Raw genomic sequence first — 21,721 nt, forward strand, 5'->3', positions numbered from 1 at the left:
GATTTGAGATTCTTCAAAGTAGCATCTCTTTGCCTTGATGACAGTTTGCACGCTCTTGGCATTCTCTCAACCAGCACCATCACATCTGGTTTGCACTTAGTGGGACTATCATTGTTTTTCAACAGGACAATGATCCAACACACCTCCAGGCTGTGTAAGGTCTATTTGACCAAGAAGGAGAGTGATGGAGTGCTGCATCAGATGACCTGGCCTAGACAATCACCCAACCTCAACCCAATTGAGATGGTTTGGGAGGAGTTGGACCGCAGAGTGAAGGAAAACCAAGTGCTGAGCATATGTGGGAACTCCTTCAAGACTGTTGGAAAATCATTCCAGGTGAAGCTGTTTGAGAGAGTGCCCAAGAGTGTGCAAAGCTGTCATCAAGTCAAATCGTGGCGACTTTGAAGAATCTCAAATCTGAAACATACTTGAAACACAGATTTGCAAACTTAAACAAATGGAATAACTAGAAAGGAAAACCACGATTACACCCCCACCCTCAGGATGTGTGTGTGCGTATGTGTGTTGACAGGAAGAGAGAGAGAGAGAGAGAGAGAGAGAGAGAGAGAGAGAGAGAGAGGAGACAAACATGTTTCCATGACCACAGCAGTACTTTGTTAGCGCATTTACTTTATTGAGAGGAAAGGTGGTTGACACTTTGGGGCGCGGTCAAGAGGAGGGAATGTGACTGCACTTAAATCGCTCAGCAAAAAAAGGAAACTGAGAGCAAAAGTATCTGTCACTCAGTCAGACAAACTGCTTGGAATACGTTATGGGATGGAGTGGTTCCGACAGCTCTCGTAGTCTTCTGATGGGATCCTAATGACTTTTAATATACAGCATTAACATTTACATTTAGTGAGATAGTTAAGGAGGTCTTAACAGGGTCAAATAAGTTATCTTGATGTTTGCTATCCACTTGATGACAGACACTTTTCCAGTTTTTACACACCTCACGACAACACTGCTGGGGTCATTTCAAGAGGGTAAGACATTTTTTTAGGATCTAATATAATTTGGGTTGTTAGACTGGTTGTGGTGTCAAGTGCTGGGAATAGTGTTGTGATGACTCATCTACTGTATCTAATAGGTCAGGAAATGTATGCAAAACAGAGCAATGTCTAATTGTGTTTGACATTTATTTAATACGTGGGAAAGATTGAACAGCCACCAACACACTTTGATCTCTGTCTGATGGGTAATCATTTGGCTGAGATGATCTTTTCCTTTCATCATTTATAATCAGATCAAACATTGATGTGGAAGGATGAATTATTAAAACCAAAATATTGCAATATTGCTGGTTCTTTTGTCACAAAAATAGACCACTTGGTATTAACATCAGTGAGTGAACAGAGGAATACCAATTTGCTAGGCCTACTCTCAGATGGGTAAAACATACATACTCTTTTTTTGTTTTCATGTCCGTACCGAAGTTCATGTATTAAGGTGAGGCAGAACGCACACTTAAACTGAAATCCTCATGAAAGAGGAAGAGTTGCTTGGCTTGTTGACTGGAGCAGGGTAGCTGCCTGCCTGAGGACTAACAGACTCATCAGAGGGCTCTGTTGGAAGGTTTGCCCAACAGAATAGCAAACACACAGCCTTTCTTCTGAATCCCACACCTCATCACAATCTCACTGTGTGTTCGAACGGAGGAGACAACAGAAAGGGACATTGGAGAGAGAACCAGAGGAGGATGAAGTTCATCGAATTGGATCAGTCAGCGACAGCGGATGATCTTACGGATGCTTGCATCAAAGCATTTGGTAAGGATTCACTAATTGCCTCTCTTTTGGTGTAGTGTCTGATTTAGTTGAAGACGGTGCTTGCTTAGATAACATTTTGATCGTTTATTTGTTGTTGTTTTGTTTGTGTGCACAACTACAGCAGTTTCCATTTAAATGAATCACACAATATCTGGCGGCTTGCCTTGTACAGTGAAGCTCATCCACGTATCTCAGGCAGGCTGAGTGATGAGCCTCTGGTCCAGATGTTTCTCACGATACATCCCTGGTACATCTCCTCTGCTGACCTGGCCAAGAAACTCTCCAACAAGTATCCTTTCAGACAAATGACACACTACTATTCTCTTTATAAAAAAAAATGTCCGCCTGAACGCGGGTCACAAATGTGCCATCTTATCAAGTCAGTGAATATGGAGCACTACAGAGAAAGAACTGTTTCAGGTCTTAGTTGTGATATTCTGGGCTTGTGTTTCAACAGTAACCCATCAGACTGTTAAACAGCCATCGCTAACATAGAGAGGCTGCTGCCAATGTACAGACTCAAATCTCTGGCCACTAGTGACACTAGTCACTTTAAATAACGCCACTTTAAGAATGTTTACATAACCCACATTGCTCATCGCAAATGTATATACTGTATTCTATACCGTCTACTGCGTCTTGCCAATGCCGCACGGCCATCGCTCGTCCATATATTTATATGTACATATTCTTATTCATCCCTTTGCATTTGTGTGTATAAGGTAGTTGTTGTGAATTTGTTAGATTACTTGTTAGATATCACTGCATAGTCGGAACTAGAAGCACAAGCATTTCGCTACACTCGCATTAACATCTGCTAACCATGTGTATGTGACCAAGAAAATATGATTTGATTTATATGATTTCCCTGTAAGCAATAGGCATAGTATTTCTGTGAAGGCATATCAAATCAAAATCAAATCAAACTTTATTGGTCACATGCGCCGAAAACAACAAGTGTAGACTTTACTATGAAATGCTTACTTACAAGCCCTTAACCAACAGTGCAGTTCAAGAAGAAGAAAATATTTACCAAGTAGACTAAAATAAAAAGTAATAATAAAAAGTAACACAATAAGAATAACAGTAATGAGGCTATATACAGGGGCCCCGAGTCAGTGTGCGGGGGTACAGGCTAGTTGAGGTAATCTGAACATATACAGTTGAAGTCGGAAGTTTATTAAGGTTGGAGTCATTAAAACTAATTTTTTCAACCACTCCACAAATTTCATGTTAACAAACTATAGTTTTGGCAAGTCGGTTAGGACATCTGCTTTGTGCATGACACAAGTAATTTTTCCAACAATTGTTTACAGACAGATTATTTGACTTATAACTCACTGTATCACAATTCCAGTGGGTCAGAAGTTTACATACACCAAGTTGACTGTGCCTTTAAACAGCTTGGAAAAATCCAGAAGATGATGTCATGGCTTTAGAGGCTTCTGATAGGCTAATTGACATAATTGGAGTCAATTGGAAGTGTACCTGTGGATGTATTTCAAGGCCTACCTTCAAACTCACTGCCTCTTGGCTTGAAATCATGGGAAAATCAAACGAAATCAGCCAAGACCTCAGAAAAAAAATGTAGACCTCCACAAGTCTGGTTCATCCTTGGGAGCAATTTCCAAAAGCCTGAAGGTACCACGTTCATCTGTACAAACAATCGTACGCAAGTATAAACACCATGGGACCACGCAGCCGTCATACTGCTCGGGAAGGAGACACTTTCTGTATCCTAGAGATGAACGTACTTTGCTGCAAAAAGTGCAAATCAACAGCAAATTACCTTGTGAAGATGCTGGAGGAAACAGGTACAAAATATCTATATCCACAGTAAAACGAGTCCTACATCGACATAACCTGAAAGGCTGCTCAGCAAAGAAGATGCCACTGTTCCAAAACCGCCATAAAAAAGCCAGACTGGGGGTTCCGGTGACGCAACTTAGGAAATGGCTGCCTAGCTTTTCGTATACTGCACATCGGTTGGGTATTTCCCCCCCTAAATTCAAGTATTTACTCTGAGCATTATAACAACCTACGCAAAATGGAGAAGGAGAAAATAGGAAAAGCTACAACAACAGCCCGTAACAAGACAGCAGAAGATATAACCGTAGATGAACACGAAATGGCTAATGCTAGCGCAAATATGATAGCAGCAGCAAAAGAGCCCTCATTTCGTGAGGTGATGAAGGAGGAATTGCGCGAGGTGCTCACAGGCTTACGAGAGGAACTTCGGAAAGATGTAAGAAAATAACTAAATGAGTTCAAGAAGGACATTAACCAGAAACTGGAAGAAAACAAATTAGAACTTCACAGCATATCTACAAGAATGGGGGACACAGAACAGCGCATTGGGGAAACGGACACATGGAACTCAGCAGTCAAGGAAATACTTGAACAGTCACTGAAAAGCCAACACGCACTACAGGCAAAAGTGACAGAACTCGAAGGTTTCTCATGTCGAAACAACATTAGACTTTATAATGTAGTAGAGGGCGCAGAAAAAGACTCTATGCCCAACTTCGTGGAGGGTCTATTCAAGGGCATACTTGAACTGAAGACGACACTGACCTGGGAATTGAGAGAGCACACCGAGCTCTGGCCTCAAAACCCCCCCAGCGGCGCCCCACCAAGATCCATAGTAGTACGGTTCCTAAACTTCTCAGTCAAAGAGAAAGTCTTACATGCAACCTGGAAAAAGCCTGTTAACTTCCAAGGCCAACGAGTGTTCTTTGATCATGACTACGCGGGAGAGATACTGAAAAGAAGGAAAGAATACACCCCCATTAAGAAAGCACTTAAAGAGAAGGGTATTCGCTTCCAAGCACCATACCCGGAAAAAATGCGGGTATTTCTGGAAAATGGCTCGGTTACATACGAGCATGCAGACGAGGCGGCTGAGGACCTGAAGTCAAGAGGCTTCCCAGTGGAGTATACCGCCAGGAGAAAGGTGACATCACCAGCGGAAAGACTCGAGCAGGCTCTCCCATGGATCATTGTTGACAAGCAGGGTCATGGCGAAAGAGGGAAACCATCTCGGCGAGAGGACGTTCACATCCGAGAGAGACTCAGGCATTTCCAACGGGAAGATGGAAGACACTGAATCAGATTTAACATAATTAATAGTTACCGCGAGCTGTTAAGACTTTGGGTTGTTACGGTTGACATTACAATAGGTAAAGTATATCCCCTATTTTCCCCCAATGCTGAACAAGGGTGAGTAGCCAAAAGCATGTGTTCTTTACGAACACACTAAGTAGCGTCACGTTAATAACATATATATTAGCTAAGGATTAATGACACATTGAAAACGGGGCGACAGAGGGCATATCAAGGGGAGGATTCATGATATGCACGCATGACCGATATAGTTTCACTTGTAATTAACCGATGTGTATAAGCGACAAAATAGGCGCCCTTATTATTTTTGGTTCCACCAGGTCTTTTTTGTGACTACTTCACGCATTTTCATATCTGAGCGAGGGGCCCATCCTGCGGACAGGCTCATCCCCTCAAACCCCAGAGGCAAGAGACAGTCCTCTGACATGGGAGTCCAAATACCAAAGTATTTTCCCACTTTGGTTTACTTTATTATCGTTCTTGATTTTTCGTTCATTTTTAGGTTCATTATAAGCAGGCAGATACGGTGCACAGGGTTTTTTTATTTATATCGATGCATCATCGGGAATTTAAGGTCATAAGTCTCAATGCAAAGATGAAACGGGAGAGAGTTGACATACTAAGGAACACTTTTTTTTCTTCTTACAAAATGGGAGTTGCAATCTTGATCCCAAATTCAGTTAATTTTTGAGTTTATGTCAGAAATAAAAGACAAGGAGGGTAGATTTATACTTGTTAAATGTAAACTGGATAACAAGGAAGTTACATTATTTAATGTATACGCACCCCCAGGGAGTGACATGGCCTTCTACGGGGAGGTGTTTGATTTAATTATCTGTGGAGGGGACTTTAACACAATTCTAAACTCAAAATTGGACAGCACAAACCAAAATAGGAAAATGAGCCTAGTTGCCAAGAAGATCAATAGGATACTGCAGGATCTAGGACTGCTCGATGTATGGCGTGACACCCACAAGACCGATAAGGAATATACTTTTTACTCAGCCCGCCACACTGAATACTCCAGGTTAGACTACTTTTTCATGTACAGTGCAGATAGACACAGGCTTAAGGATTGTAGGATCGGGCAGAGCGACTTATCAGATCATAATGGAGTTTACCTAACTCTACACCTTGATAGCAAACCAAGAAATACTATATGGAGACTAAACACAAGCATGCTGAATGATCCAGCATTCAAGGAATCAATAAAGACAGAATTGATCTATCTGGAGAATAATGATAATGGGGAAGTATCTCCTGCTATATTGTGGGATGCAGCTGAGGCGGTTATTAGAGGGAAGATCATAGCCACATCATCTCTCAAGAAAAAGATTCAAGCACAGAAACTGCTGAAATTACAGGAAACCCTAAGAAACGTAGAACGATCTCATAGTCAATACAAAGACCCTCTTATATTACGAGAGATTCAAAAGGTAAAACAGGAAATTGACCGGATTTATAGAGAAGAAGTAGAGAAAAAGCTTAGGTTCCTGAAACGACGATATTATGAAGCAGGCTCAAAGGCAACCAAATTACTAGCATGGGCACTCAGGAAACAACAAGCACAGAATACCATTTTCAAAATAAAAGACCCCAAAAGAAAAAAGGTCACATGCAAATTAGATGAAATACAGAATGCATTTGAATCATATTACACATCTGTACAAGCAACCAGAGAAGGCAGATGCACAGACAATAGAGCACTTTTTGAACTCACTTGATCTCCCCTCAATTGGGACAGAGCAAAATGATAGATTCACTTTAGAAATATCCACCGAAGAAATTAATAAAGCAATATCTCAACAAAAAGTCAACAAGTCTCCAGGCACTGATGGCTTCCCTTCAGAATGGTTCAAGACATTCAGAGAAAATTAACACCACCTACTTAAGGCCTGTTTTAACTGGACTCTGAGGGAGGGGGGTCTCCCACCGTCATGGAGAGAGGCCATCATATCAGTAATCCCAAAAGAGGGTAAAGATAAGAAAGAATGCAGTTCATATAGACCTATCGCAATTCTTAACACAGATTCTAAACTATATGCATCAATGATAGCCAAAAGAATGGAGAACATAATCCCATAATTGATTGACGGAGATCAAACTGGTTTCATACAAAATAGGCAGACACAGGACAATATAAGGAGAGCACTACATGTCATGGACCACATTACTCAGAGTAAGACAAGTGCAATATTAATCCGCCTAGATGCAGAAAAAGCATTTGATTCTGTGGGATGGGATTACCTATTCCAAGTTATGGAAAGATTTGGTTTCAACAAAGAAGTGATACAGTGCATCAAAACACTGTATTCATGTCCGACCGCTAGATTAAAGATAAATGGACATTTGACACGAACGACAAAATTAGAGCGAGGGGCAAGACAAGGCTGTAATCTTTCACCCACGCTCTTCTCCTTGTACCTAGAACCATTAGCACAGGCAATAAGACAGGACCCAACCTTAGAGGGAATAACCATAAGAGGCTGTGAACATAAAACATGCATGTATGCTGATGACGTTCTGTTATTCCTTAAAGACCCAGGCTCAAGTGTATCTAGATTGATGGATGTTTTACAAACATTTGGAACATATTCAGGGTATGTGCTTAACGTACACAAGACCCAAGCCCTAGTATATAATTACACCCCACAGGAAGAGCTGAAGAGTAGGTATAACTTCACCTGGACCTCTTCATCCATTAAATATCTGGGAGTAAACCTACCAAAAGATACACCCAAACTTTATTGCATGAATTACGATCACATTAACAAGAAAATATATGATGACCTAGACAGGTGGAATTCACTTCCCTTAGATCTTAGTAGTAGAATTGAAGCAATCAAAATGAACGTCCTGCCAAGGTTACTGTATTTGTTCCAATCACTGCCCATAGAAATCCCACCGAAACAGTTTAGGGAATGGGATAAACTGATATCAAGGTTTATCTGGAACAGTAAAAGACCAAGAACTAGATATACAACATTACAGTTACCAAAAAACTGTGGGGGTACCAAACCTAAAAGATGATTATGTGTCAGCCCAATTGAGACCTCTGGTGGGTTGGTGCAATTCAGAATACGAATCCAAATCCAAAAGATATCGAGACTACTTTGACAGAGATACCCATACAGTCAGTTTTGGGAAATAAGGACATAGTAAAATAAATATACAATAGACTAAATCAGTGGATTAATTTCTCTCTGAAGACATGGTTTAGGGTAGTTAAGCAAAAATAATTTAGAACGAGAGATCAAACTGCTGAGTTGGCCCGCATACGACTCCAGCTTCATCCCTGCAACTCAGGACAGCAGGTTTAAACAATGGACGCAGAAAGGCATCACATCATTCAGTACAATTATAAGGAATGGGAACCTAGATAACTTCCAGGAGCTAAGTAAAAAACATGGCTTGGATAAACAAGATTTTTACAGATACCTACAAGTTCGACACTATTTCTTAAGGGGGATAAAAGTGACCCTCGAGCACCTCCAAAATTAATCCAAGTATTCACTAACGCATACAACTTGGGGAGTAACAAAAAAACTACTTCAAATCTCTACTTGGGTATTCAACCCTCAAAGAAACATTCTACAAACTATATTAAAAAGAAATGGGAGGAGGAACTTAACATTGAAATAACTGATGACACATGGTTGAACATATTAGAGACTCAACAAAGCTCCACCAACTCAAGGTCATGGAGAGAATTCAGTTTCAAGAATGTTATACGTTTCTTCATAACACCTAAACTGAAATCAAAACAGACTGGCTCACCACACCCTTGTGGGAGAGAATGCGGTCTATTGAGGGCGGACCACTCTCGTATCTTTTGGACTTGCCCCGCAATCGAACCTTACTGGGGAGAAATAAGATCTAACATTGGAAAAATAATGGGATTTGACATAGAACAAACATTCATTTCTTTGTACATGGGTGAAATACCTGATGACTTACACAATAGAGAAAAGTACCTCTTGAAGGTCCTACTGGCAGCCAGTAAAAAGGCTTTCACTAGGAAATGGCTACAAAAAGACCCTCCCACAGTGACACAATGGATAGACTTTGTAGAAGAAATACACCACATGGAACGTATGACCTTTGCTCTAAGAACTCAACAGGAGAGAGGTCAAGAATACTGGGGAAAATGGGTTTCGTACTTGGAAAAGGTCCAATTCAAAGATGTCAATGTAACTAATATGATGATATGATGATGAGGCAGCAGGGTAGCCTAGTGGTTAGAGCGTTGGACTAGTAACCGGAAGGTTGCAAGAGCTGAGCTGACCCCCGAGCTGACAAGGTACAAATCTGTCGTTCTGCCCCTGAACAGGCAGTTAACCCACTGTTCCTAGGCCGTCATTGAAAATAAGAATTTGTTCTTAACTGACTTGCCTAGTTAAATAAAGGTTAAAAAAAAAAGATGAAGAATGAAGTGTAACTGCCAGATATTGTTTTTGTTGTTCTTTTATTTTACTTTATTTGTACTTTCTTTGTGTTCCTACAATAAAAACTAATCCAGACTAAGGTTTGCAACTGCACATGGGGACAAAGATTGTACTTTTGGAGAAATGTTCTCTGGTCTGATGAAACAAAAATAGAACTGTTTGGCCATAATGACCATTGTTATGTTTGGAGGAAAAATGGGGATGCTTGCAAGCCAAAGAACACCATCCCAACTGTGAAACACATGGGTGGCAGCATCATGTTGTGGGGGTGCTTTGCTGCAGGAGGGACTGGTGTACTTCACAAAATAGATGGCATCATGAGAGTGGAAAATGATGTGGATATACAGAAGCAACATCTCAAGAAATCAGTCAGGAAGTTAAAGCTTGGTCGCAAATGGGTCTTCCAAATGGAACAATGACCCCAAGCATACTTATAAAGTTGTGGAAAAATGGCTTAAGGACAACATAGTCAAAGTATTGGAGTGGCCATCACAAAGCCCTGACATCAATCCCATAGAAAATGTGTGGGCAGAACTCAAAAAGTGTGTGCGAACAAGGAGGCCTACAAACCTGATTCGGTTACACCAGCTCTGTCAGGAGGAATGGGCCAAAATTCACCCAACTTATTGTGGGAAGCTTGTGGAAGGCTACCCGAAATGTTTGACCCAAGTTAAACAATTTAAAGGCAATGCTACCAAATACTAATTGAGTGTATGTAAACTTCTGACCCACTGGGAATGTGATGAAAGAAATAAAAGCTGAAATAAATAATTCTCTCTACAATTATTCTGACATTTCACATTCTTAAAAGAAAATGGTGATCCTAACTGACCTAAAATTGAATTTTTGCTCGGATTAAAAGTCAGGAATTGTGAAAAACTGAGTTTAAACGTATTTGGCTAAGGTGTATGTAAACTTCCGACTTCAACTGTAGGTACAGTATAAAAAGATCATCAAAGTCAACAAACATCCGAGCCACTGCTTGTTGTATGACTATGCATAGATAATAAAAAGCAAGTAGCAGCAGTGTACAAACAAAGGGAGGGGTTCTATGTAAATAGTCCGGGTGGCAATTTGATTCATTGTTCAGCAGTCTTATGTCTTGGGGGTAGAAACTGTTTTAAGGAGACTTTTGGACAAAAAAAGGGAGCCTTTTGGACCTAAACTTGGGGCTCACTTGGGTACAGTTTGCCGTGCTGTAGCAGAGAGAACAATCTATGACTTGGGTGTCTGGAGTTGTTGACAATTTTTGGGCCTTCCCCTGACACCGCCTTGCATATGGGTCATGGGTGGCAGAAAGCTTGGCCCCAGTGATGTACTGGACTGGACGCACTATCCTCTGTCGCGCCTTACGGTCAGATGCCGATCAGTTGCCGTACTAGGCTGTGATGCAACCGGTCAGGATGGTCTCGATGGTGCAGCTGTAGAACTTTTTGAGGATCTGAGGACCCATGCCAAATCTTTTCAGTCTCCTGAGGGGGTAAAGCTGTTGTCGTGCCCTCTTCACGACTTTCTTGGATGATAGCCATTATTGCCATGAATGCACAGTATATTATATACTTAATGTATGTATTACTATATCCATGTAGGTATCTGATTTCCATACTCTTTGGCCCTGCGCCAGAAATGACAATACTAACTTCTTCCTGCCTTTCTGTCCTTTTAACCCTGTCTCTCCATAAGGTACTGGATCAGTGAGTTCCCAGCAGTGTTGATCTGAACCCAGAGCTGGCAGAGCAGATCAGAGGGCTGAAGGAGCAGCTGGCCTAGCAGGGAGGGGAGCACCAGAACACACTCATCAACATTGACAGTGTGTAAGTGCCGCCTGTCTGCAGCCAGAAAATCATACAAGCATAGAAGCAGGCAAGCAGCCAGGCAGCCATGGTCTTCTCACAGTGACAGCTTAGCATACCATTTAAATGATACAGTATAAAGAATTTCAGAGTGCATGAGGGCATCGACAACCAGCCACTCTCACAGTACTTCTACTTCTACAGTTTATGTTCGTTTCTTATTCTCTCTAGGCCGTCATATGAGTGGAGAAGACAGGCTCAGTCTGACTTCAAGAAGAGGAAGACATCTCTCCTCTTTCATCACCTGGACTCATCTGAACTAGCAGAGCACCTCACCTTCATGGAGCATATGTCCTTCTGTCAGATAGCGGTGTGTGTGGCTGGCCAGCAGGTGGCTCTGTTCGCCAGCTTCTCTCTGTGTCTCACTCAGTTGACTTATTTGCTCTTGGCTGAATTATGCAGTATACGTTGTATTTGTACTTGTGTGAGAGAGACCGTGTGTTTGTGTGCACGTTTGACTGTGTGTATATGTATATATTGGACAGTGTGTCTACGACGGTTCCTTGCCCTCCAGTTCCAGGATCACCACAGCTTTGTGATGCATGACTGCACGGTAGACTTCATCACCCACTTCAACAGTGTGTCTCAGGGGATCCATCTGATGGTGCTCAGCAACCCCCCCCCCCCCTTCCCCCCCGTCCTCAGAGGGCTGTAGTCATCTCCCATTTCATCAGGGTCGCACAGGTCAGTCAATCAACTTCCAGGTCAATGAGAGTCAACCCCCAGGCCTGTGAGAGCCAACCCCCATGTCTGTGAGAGCCAACCCCCAGGTCAGAAAGAGAGTCAACCCCCTAGGTCAGAAAGAGAGTCAACCCCCAGGTCAGAAAGAGAGTCAACCCCCATGTCAGAAAGAGAGTCAACCCCCAGGTCAGAAAGAGAGTCAACCCCCAGGTCAGAAAGAGAGTCAACCCCCAGGTCAGAAAGAGAGTCAACCGTCAGGTCAGAAAGAGAGTCAACCCCCATGTCAGAAAGAGAGTCAACCCCCAGGTCAGAAAGAGAGTCAACCCCCAGGTCAGAAAGAGAGTCAACCCCCAGGTCAGAAAGTGAGTCAACCGCCAGGTCAGAAAGAGAGTCAACCCCCAGGTCAGAAAGAGAGTCAACCCCCAGGTCAGAAAGAGAGTCAACTCCCAAACTGCCTCTTGACGTTGGTCTGTCTTCTGTTCCCTGTTGTGCTTTCGTTGGCTATGTTAGTGCCCAGATGGGTTATATTTTTTCTCTGGTCTCTCTGTAGAGGTTGTTACAGCTGCAGAACTTCACCACTCTGATGGCAGTAGTGGGGGGTCTGAGCAGTAACTCCATCTCACGCCTCAAAGACACACAGTCCCACATTAGCAACGATGTGAGCAAGGTAAGGACTTTTGATAATATTTTAGTTAAGAAGAGTGAAAACATACATTTATCAGTTACAACGAAACGTCTACATTTTTGAATGTAGGTCAATGTCAAAATGTGGCCCAGTTATTTATATATCCACGGTATTCTGCTCGACAGGCTTTGGACTTTAGCACGTATAGCACTTTAACGCACAGGGCACACTGGTTGGTGTCACCTCGTTAGTCAGTATGTGTTCCACCTGTGCTGGTTGCCATCACGTTAGTGGGAAGGTTTTTCACCTGCCCAGGTGCTATTTAAGAGTAGCTGGCCCAGTCCTCTTGAGCGATGTAGAGGGACTCTCCCCATCTGATTTCTAGAAAAACATTCCTTTGTCTGATTTAGTTTTGTGCCACCTTTTTGGTATGCTTCCTGTCTTTAAGTTTGGCTGGGTTTTTCTTTTGTTTGCCTCTTTTTGGGCAGATTCAGTGGGTGCTCATGGTAGGTGTCTTTTAGGTTCCAGTTGATGTTTCTAGTCAAGTTTTAGTGGACACCCCCATGAGTGTCCACCACCACCTGTTTAATTTTGGTTGTTGGTCAGTGAGTCTTTGTTAGTTCACCTTTCTGTATGAGTGAAATGTTTGTTTTTCTTGCTGGGGAACTTAAGTGATGTCTATCACTGTGTGACATCCCCATTGTCTCAGGCATTCAAACAACCTGGTGGAGCTTATGACCTCCTGTGGGAAGTACAGGCAGTACCGCCTGCGTATCACAGAGAACACGGGCTTTCGCTTCCCCATCCTGGGAGTGCATCTCAAGGACCTCATAGCAGTGCACGTGGCCCTGTCCGACTGGAGCGACCGCGAGAAGACCAAGGACAACCTGGCCAAGACCCTGCAATGCAATCCTCCAGCAGCTAGCGCTGGCCCAGACTGCACCACTCAGTGTTGATGCCACCATGGACCTGCTCAACCTGCTCATGGTTTGGCCCGGGTGACTGATACTGAATGACTTTATAGATTTGTTTTACCGGTTAGCTTTAGCATTTTATTTTTGTGTATTGTTCCTGTCTTGTATCTCTGGACCAGTACCATTCGGAGGAAGAGATCTATCAGCTGTCTCTGCAGAGGGAGCCACGCACTGCCAGGTGAGGTGAAATTGTGGGTAATCCACATTTCTGTTTTGGTTTGTCCTTCTTCCACGAGCCTGCCTGTGATAGAGGAATGGGCATCTTCAGTGAAGCCCAAAGCCAACATCAGCAGCAAACGCATACAGAAGATGGTTGCGGTAGGCTTTTCTTTAATTTTATTTTTAATTTTACCTTTATTTAACCAGGCAAGTCAGTTAAGAACAAATTCTTATTTTCAATGACGGCCTAGGAACAGTGGGTTAACTGCCTGTTCAGGGGCAGAACGACAGATGTACCTTGTCAGCTCGGGGATTTGAACTATGACGGGGATTATGAAACACGACAATGATCCTTTAATTTGGTCATATTTCAGTCAGTGCTTAAGAATTCCGACGCTGATGAAGACGACTACATCTCTACAGGAGGAATTTGAGATCATTAGGACCAAACTCCCATACCTCTGCAAGTTTGATGACCTGGATTAGAGTCAGTGAGTATCACAGGTCATAACTATTCATGACAGATGTAGTAAATGTATAATTCAAGCTACGGTGTTAGTCATAACGGCCAGCATCTTGACTAAACTTAGCAAAAACAGAAAGGTACCTTTCTCTGGACCCTGTCCTTCAAAGATCATTTGTAAAAATCTTCATTGCAAAGGGTTTAAACACGGTTTCCCATGCTTGGTCAATGGATCATAAACAATTAATGAACATGCACCTGTGGAACGATTGTTAAGACACTAACCGCTTACAGATGGTAGGCAATTTAAGGTCACAGTTATTGAAACTTAGGACACTGAAGAGACCTTTCTACTGACTCTGGAAAACACCAAAAGAAAGATGCCCAGGGTCCCTGCTCATCTGCGTGATCGTGCCTTAGGCATGCTGCAAGGAGGCATGAGGACTGCAGATGTGGCCAGGGCAATAAATTGCAATGTACGTCCTATGAGCTGCTTAAGACCGGGAGACAGGACGGACAGCTGATCGTCCTCGCAGTGGCAGACCACGTGTAACAACACTTGCACAGGATCCGGACATCTGAACATCACACCTGCGGGACAGGTACAGGATGGCAACAACTGCCTGAGTTACACCAGGATCGCACAATCCCTCCATCAGTGCTCAGACTGTCCGCAATAGGCTGAGAGAGGCTGGACTGAGGGCTTGTAGGCCTGTTGTAAGGCAGGTCATCACCAGACATCATCAGCAACAATGTCGCCTATGGGCACAAACCCACTGTCGCTGGACCAGACAGGGCTGGCAAAAAGTGCTCTTCACTGACGTGTCACGGTTTTGTCTCACCAGGGGTGACGGTCGGATTCGCGTTTATCGTCGAACGAATGAGCGTTACACCGAGGGATCGTGCTGGAGGTTCCGTCATGGTCTGGGGAGGTGTGTCACAGCATCATCGGATTGAGCTTGTTATTTGCAGGCAATCTCAACGCTGTGCGTTACAGGGAAGTCATGCTCCTCCCTCATGTGTCCGGTAACTTTCAGGTGCCTTGGTGGAAGAGTGTGGTAACATCTCACAGTAAGAACTGGCAAATATTGTGTAGTCCATGAGGAGATGCACTGCAGTACTTATTGCAGCCGGTGGCCACACCAGATAATGAATGTTTTTATTTTGATTTCCCCCCCCCCCTCCCCCCTTTTGTTCAGGGAGACATTATTCCGGTTCTGCTAGTCACATGTCTGTAACTTGTTCAGTTTGACTGTTGAATCTTATGTTTTATACAAATATTTACCCATGTTAAGTTTGCTGAAAATGAACACAGTTGACAGTCAGAGGACGTTTATTTTTTGCTGAATTTACACAGTAATTTAGTCACATTAGTCACACACAGTATCTTGTTCCTGTAATACTGACATTTGACCCCTCACCCGCTCAGGGATGGTAGAATCAGTCAGGAGACGATCGACTACATCACCAAGGCCAGCTCTTTGCTGAACATCAAGATGGGCGTTCATCCACACGTTTTTAGAGATGACCTGCATGAAGCCTACACTTTGCCATCCCTGTAAAGGCATTGTAAGAATGCCTACGCTTCAACTATGTAAGACTCCATGTAAAAGCGGTTTTAATCATAAGGGACATAACATATGAATCAACATGGTGGAAACATTTAGTACCAAGACCTGTGTGTACAAATGATGTCTTGATCCCCCCATAGCAGAGGATGCTCAAATTATGACTAGTGCTGTTATGATTGTGGATTAAGATATTCAGAGAGCACCATTTAGGATGTAGAACAGTAAGGGTGCTGATGGTAATATTATGTAACAAAACACACCCACACACCGGTTCTGTTTCCTATTTTAAAAGTGTTTCTCTCTCTCGTTTTATCTCTTCCGGCGGACACTTCATCTTCTGCTTCATAGCCTATGCACTAACTTTAGCTCTGTTCTGTACTAATTGTTTTTGAATCAATCAAGTTGTCTGCAAATGACTTGACTCCTGAGAATGCTGACAAAGTCGTGGTTTGTAACTTTCCTTAACTGCTCACTGTTGATTGTATGATAGATTTGAATTGCTTCCTGCAATTTGGATAAAATGATCATTCAGCAATCGGTATCATTTTGAAAGTTACCACCAACCCTGTCCTTTTAAATGCTAAAAGTGACCGAAGGGGGGTTTTTACAAGAGATGTGTAAAGGTACAGTAATACAAGGATCTGTCAGAATTCTGCGCCCCACGCACAATGGTATGTAATAGTTTATTATACTGAACAAAAGTGGAAATGTAACAGTTTCAAAGTGTTTACTGTGTTACAGTTCATATAAGGAAATAGGTCAATTTAAATAAGTTCATTAGACCCTTTAACTATGGTTTTCACATGACTGGGCAGGGGCACAGCCATGGGTGGGCCTTGGAGGGCATAGGCCCATCCACTGGGGAGTCAGACCCAGCCAGTCAGAATGAGTTTTTCCCCACAAAATAGCTTTATTACAGACAGAAATACTCCTCAGCACCCCTCTCCCCTGATGATCCCGTAGGTGAAGAAGCTGGAAAGGAGGTCCTGGGATGACGTGGTCTGCAGTTGTGAGGCTGGTTGGGCGTGCTACCAAATTTTCTAAAATAAGAGCAGGGCTTATATTAGAGACCTCTCTACTTGAAATCTGTGGCATTGTGTTGTGACACAACTGCAAAAATTAAGTGGCCTTTTATTGTCCCCAGCACAAGGTGCACCTGTGTAATGATCATGCTGTTTATTCAGCTTCATATACCACACCTGTCAGGTGGATGGATTATCTTGGCAATTGAGAAATGCACACTAACAGGGATGTAAACAAATGTGGGTGCACAAAAATAAGCTTTTTGTGCATATGGAACATTTCTGCCATTTAAAAAAAATGTATTTTATTTTATTTGCCAGCAGCATACCACCCTGCATCCCATTGCTGGCTTGCTTCTGAAGCTAAGCAGGGTTGGTCCTGGTCAGTCCCTGGATGGGAGACCACATGCTGATGGAAGTGGTGTTGGACAGCCTGTAGGAGGCACTCTTTCCTCTGGTCTTAAAAAATATCCCAATGCCCCAGGGCAGTGATTGGGGACACTTCCCTGTGTAGGGTGCTGTCTTTCGGATGGGATGTTAAACGGGTGTCCTGACTCTTTGAGGTCATTAAAGATCCCATGGCACTTATTGTAAGAGTATGGGTGTTAACCCAGGTGTCCTGGCTAAATTCCCAATTTGTCCCTCATACCATCACGGTCACTTAATCATCCCCAGCTTACAATTGGCTCATTCATCCCCCTCTCCCCTGTAACTATTCCCCAGGTCGTTGCTGTAAATGAGAATGTGTTCATTTACCTGGTTAAAAAAAATAATTCAGCTCATGTAACATGAGACTGACACTTTACATGTTGCGTTTATATTTTTGTTCAGTATATATTTCAGAGATGGTTATTTACCAGATACTATTGCTCAGTGAGACAGTCAGTGTTTGCACTGTACCTCAAGCAAAACATTTCCAAAACCTATTGCTTAGTTGAACACAAAAGCAATATATTTTTTGGGGGGCATGTTTAGTCATTATCTAAAGCAACTTAGTTAGTGCATTCGTCTTCAGATAGGGAGGTGAGACAACCACATCAGTCGTGGTAAGAACATTTTCCCCAAACAAAAAGAAGTGCAGGTTTTATTTATTTGTACTTAAAATAAGATGGATGTCTTATTTAAGATACTCCGTGAAGAGGTGGGGTTGTCTATAAGAAGTTGTCTATAAGATATGCTAGCTATCGAGCAATACATTAGCAATGCCAGTAACAATCCTATCTGTTTTCAGATGATCCTAAAGATTTAACCTCCCAGTAACCACTCACACTCTTCTCCATTCTACCCTGTGGGGTGAGCTGTCACAAAGACTGTTGCAGCCACCTTGCTGTTGAGTGCTGCAAACCAACAAATGTGCCGGTCACGATCCTTCAGTGTGCCTGATATGGTTTAGCCCCGACACGTTCTACATCCGAGGTAAAAGCACACCACTCAATTCACCTCTTTTCTTTTACATTCAATCTTTACCTGGATGTCTCAAACTTGGTCTTGGTGCAAATGGACCATACTTTTTTACAGCTTAGTGCAATTAGGTATGGCACTTTGTCAATTTAGTGCATATCCTATTATCTTAAATCCGTAACTGGTACAAATTAGATATTGGCTCCTGACCAATCTATTTGAAACGTGACTAGGCGATTAAGACTAAAGTTCTACCTTTTTTATTTTTTTACTGTAGACCTCTTGTTGTCCTGCTAAAAGTGCAATACTTGAGGCTTTTCACAAACCGGTATATAAACTCAGCAAAAAAAGAAAGGTCCCTTTTTCAGGACCCTGTCCTTCAAAGATAATTTGTAAAAATCCAAATAACTTCACAGATCTTCATTGTAAAGGGTTTAAACAATGCTTCCATTCCTGTTCAATGAACCATAAACCATTCATGAACGTGCACCTGTGGAACGGTCGTTAAGACACTAACAGCTTACAGGCAGTAGGCATTTAAGGTCACAGTTATTGAAACTTAGGACACTAAAGAGGCCTTTCTACTGACTCTGAAAAATACCAAAAGAAAGATGCCCAGGGTCCCTGCTCATCTGCGTGAACGTGCCTTAGGCATGCTGCAAGGAGGCATGAGGACTGCAGATGTGGCCAGGGCAATACATTGCAATGTCCATACTGTGAGACGCCTAAGACAGCGCTACAGGGAGACAGGACAGACAGCCGTCTGTCCTGTCTCCCTGTAGCGCTGTCTTAGGCGTCCTCACAGTGGCAGACCACGTGTAACAACACCTGCACAGGATCAATACACCCGAACATCACACCTGAGGGACAGCTACAGGATGGCAACAACAACTGCCCGAGTTACACCAGGAAAGCACAATCCCTCCATCAGTGCTCAGACTGTCCGCAATAGGCTGAGAGAGGCTGGACTTGAGGGCTTGTAGGCCTGTTGTAAAGCAGGTCCTCACCAGACATCACCGACAACCACGTCGCCTATGGGCATGAACCCATCGTCGCTGGACCAGACAGGACTGGCAAAATGCTCTTCACTGACGAGTCACGGTTTTGTCTCACCGGGGGTGATGGTCGGATTCGCGTTTATCGTCAAAGGAATGAGTGTTACACCGAGGCCTGTACTCTGGAGCGGGATCGAGGTGGAGGTTCCATCATGGTCTGGGGCAGTGTGTCACAGCATCATCGGACTGAGCTTGTTGTCAATGCAGGCAATCTCAACGCTGTGCGTTACAGGGAAGACATCCTCCTCCTTCATGTGGTACCCTTCCTGCAGGCTCATCCTGACACGACCCTTCAGCATGACAATGTCACCAGCCATACTGCTCGTTCTGTGCATGATTTCCTGCAAGACAGGAATGTCAGTGTTCTGCCATGGCCAGCGAGGAGTCCGGATCTCAATCCCATTGAGCACGTCTGGGACCTGTTGGATCGGAGGGTGAGGGCTAGGGCCATCCCCCCCCCCCCGCCAGAAATGTCTGGGAACTTGCAGGTGCCTTGGTGGAAGAGTGGGACGACATCTCACAGCAAGAACTGGCAAATCTGGTGCAGTCCATGAGGAGATGCACTGCAGTACTTAATGCAGCTGGTGGCCACACCAGATAATGACTGTTACTTTTTGACCCCCCCCCCCCCCCCCCCCCCTGTTCAGGGACACATTATTCAATGTCTGCTAGTCACATGTCTGTGGAATTTGTTCAGTTTTGTCTCAGTTGTCGAATCTTGTTTTCATACAAATATTTACACATGTTAAGTTTGCTGAAAATAAATGCAGTTGACAGTGAGGGGACTTTTATTTTTTTGCTGAGTTGCATAGTTTTTACAAATGTATTTTTGTTCCGTGCAAAGTCTTTTGATATCTGCGGTTCTCCAATATGGCTGATTTTGGTGTGCTTAACACAACAAATCTCTCTCTCGCAAAGGAAGCACCCGACTCTCTGGAGGATGAAGTGTTTGATGTCCACCTTTTTGAGGTAAGAAGGTTAGGATAATGCAGGGTATATGTGTTGGAATAATCTAGTGTAGAAGACATTAGGAACACCTTCCTAATATTGAGTTGTAACCCCTTTTGCCCCCAGTATAGTCTCGCTTCGTCGGGTGTGTACTCCACAGGGATGCTGCCCGACATTTGTCTCCAATGCTTCCCACACTTTTTTCAAGGTGGCTGCGTGTCGTTTGGGTAGCGGACCATTCTACACGGAACATTTTTGAGTGTGGAAAAACCCCAGCAGCGTTGCAGTTCTTGACCCACTCAAACCAGTGCGCCGGGCACCTACTCCCTTATCTCGTTCAAAGGCACGTGAATATTTTGTCTTGCCCGTTCACCCTCTGAATGGCACACATACACACTCCATGTCTCGGGGCTGATAAATCCTTATTTAACCCGTCTCCTCCCCTTCATCTACACAGATTTTTGAAGTGCATTTAACAGGTGTCATCAATCAAGGGATCCTTAGCTTACACCAGTCAGTCTGTCATGGAAAGGACCTGTCTCTAATGTTTTTGTACACTGTGTATGTCAGCATCTCCTAGTGTGAGCAATGTGCCTGATCAAATGCTCTATCTGCAAGTGTTTTGAAGTAGTCTCTCTACAATTCCTATCTAAACTCATCCTGTTTTTAGACTGCAGTTCTCTATTTCCTGAATGAATTTTGTGGTCCACTTACTAGTTAATTTTCACATCAGAATGAAGACCAACATTGACGAGATCACAAACGTTTCCCATGCTGCCCAAGCTGAACTTAAATGAGGACCCGACAGCAATGACACTCCGACGATCTGTGTGATAGAAATGTTTTTGCTCCTGTTTGGATACGCAATGCACGCTAAGAACATTGCACATTCTCTGACTTTCTTGAATGTCCACATTTTCCCCACGTTTTAGAGCTATTGAACCTGAGGAAGGATTGTGTAACTGTGTAACTAACTATATGTTTACTTGCTAATGATACTTTGATTCAGTCATTGCATGTTGTGCTGATTTGTGTATTTATTTTCTGATGAATTAATCCTTCATTCTCTTGGCTATAGTATTATTTGCCCAGAGCTTTCACAGTAGGTAAACCTGGAGTACAGTAGATGCATATCTCTGCATGTGCTTGTATACGGCTCATGATTGCTGAAGGTTGCTTCTCCTCTAGGTGGGGAGGTTTTGTGTCAACACTGCATAGCGTAGGCTACCACTGGGATTTAGCATTTTGTAGTTCTTTCACATTCCCTGGTTTTAGTGTAGCCCTATGTTTGTGTATAAAATGTGGATTGTTGATGACAAGGTAAATTGAGGTTCTTTCCTCAGCTAGCCAACCATGTTCATGTTTGATTACATTGTATTGTGGTACAATTTTAAAAGGCAGAAAGATCTTCTATGGTTTTATATCATAGAATAGAGATGGCATCATGCCCAACTACTTTGGACTTTGCTACCTGTGTACATACAATATGCTGAGGAGTTATTTGTCTCGCTCTGTTACTCCCAAGTGATACTCCCATGAGGGAAGGCAATTAATTTACTCTGAGCAGTGGTTTCTAGGAACTTCAATACATAGCTGAGACGATTCTCTCCGGGATCGTCACACTGTAAAATG

General features: G+C 43.1%; 1 long non-coding RNA gene across 1 annotated transcript; it reads left to right on the forward strand.

The window, feature by feature from the left end:
* The first annotated feature begins 13,889 nt into the window (after positions 1-13,889).
* On the forward strand, positions 13,890-18,211 carry LOC110533129 (uncharacterized). Its single transcript, XR_016483768.1, has 3 exons — positions 13,890-14,120; positions 15,522-15,686; positions 17,917-18,211. It is a non-coding gene; the product is annotated as an uncharacterized LOC110533129 (long non-coding RNA).
* Positions 18,212-21,721: the final 3,510 nt, after the last annotated feature.

The sequence above is a fragment of the Oncorhynchus mykiss genome, chromosome 10 (genome assembly GCF_057628025.1).
Source record: "Oncorhynchus mykiss isolate SJ-2025 chromosome 10, ASM5762802v1, whole genome shotgun sequence".
Lineage (NCBI taxonomy): Eukaryota > Metazoa > Chordata > Actinopteri > Salmoniformes > Salmonidae > Oncorhynchus > Oncorhynchus mykiss.